Source organism: Octodon degus, unplaced genomic scaffold, assembly GCF_000260255.1.
Source record: "Octodon degus isolate 3935 unplaced genomic scaffold, OctDeg1.0 scaffold00231, whole genome shotgun sequence".
Taxonomy (NCBI): Eukaryota; Metazoa; Chordata; class Mammalia; order Rodentia; family Octodontidae; genus Octodon; species Octodon degus.
The window spans coordinates 3,516,399-3,517,874 of record NW_004524807.1 but is presented as its reverse complement, the minus strand read 5'-3'; positions in this window follow the sequence as shown (position 1 = coordinate 3,517,874).

The following is a 1,476-nucleotide window of genomic DNA, read 5'->3' as shown; positions in this document are numbered from 1 at the left end:
TAGGATCACAAGTCTGCATCTTGTACAGCAATTAACTACTAAGAAGAATATATGCAGTGTGTTATTTGTTGAAACTGTACTTTCGATTTGATTTGAAACTGTCTCATTGCTATATGTTTATCAATAAAACTTTGAAAAGAAAAAAAATAAACCTTTCCTTCCCCCATTTTGAGTGTCAGAAATTTGTTCCAGCAACAAGAGAAGAGTAACTGAAACAACAGCTGAGACAGAGGAAACTTCTGTACTTGGACTTTTCAGTAATGTTAAAATTGTTAAGACTTTAAAACTGCTAAGACTTTTCAGATTGTCGGAACTTTTGTGACTTTAGAAATGAAATAAATGCATTATGCCCAATGAGATGGACATGAGACTCTTGGAGGCCAGGGAGTGGGATATAAAGGTTTATATCTAAAATATACCCCAAAGTCTCACATGTACAGAGGTAGGGCTTTTGAAAGTTGATTACATCACAGGTACCAATCTTGTTAGTGGACTAGATAAATTTTTAGGTGAAAGTTCTGTCTGTTTTTGGACATGTCTTATTCAGAAGATCTTGGCCATTGGAAGCATTATCTTGAGGGTGGTTCCTGTGTTCTGCCTCAATATTTCCTGGCTGCCAGCTTTCTTCTGCCAGACCATTCTATCATGCCATTTCTGCCTTGGGGTCAGCCAGTGATGGATTAAGCTATTTGAAAATAGGAGCTTAAAGAAATTACTTTTAGTTTCAGGTGTCAGGTTTTTTCCCAATGATAAATGTGATGAATACAGCATTTACCAAAATTTAACCTTATTCAAATACTAAGGAGTTCCAATACCCAAAAGTGGACAAGTTCAATTTCATAGAATGAGTAGTTGCTGTATGCATAATTAAATTATTTAAGGATTATGGTCTCTATTTGATTTTTTTTTTTTGTACTGCAAATCAAGCTTAGGATCCTGTGCTTGCCGAGCAGGTGCTTCACCACTGAGATATATTCCTGGCTATTTGTGATACTAGTTTTCCTTCGATGATCCATGTTCCTGGCTTTTCCAAACTTCTGGGGTTTCTATTGCATGTTGAGCTTCTCACACTGCCATCTCAGGGGCACACTGCCTGGCCTTCCAAGCCTTCTGAAATCAAGGTATGAGCCTTCTTAGCATCATAATTCTTTCATTCTGCCTGCACCTAAAACCAACACCAAGTGGACGATGCCAAGGTCTGTTGCCAGCTGGAGCAGCAGCCAGGCTTTCTTCTCTCTTGGCTGTAGGGCCAAATGCCTTGATCATTGACCCTGATTCCAATGAGCAGATTCTTTATGGTGATGCCATTCTGGAATTTGATGTATCCACCACCACCATTCTGGGACATGGGGCTACGTGGCTTTCTCCTCAGAGCAAAGTCCCTTGCATTTCTGAGGCTGCAAAAGGTGGAGATCTACCACCTCCTATGATGCCCTCAGGCCATCCTTTTCATTTTCTTGTTCCTTCCCCGTGAAG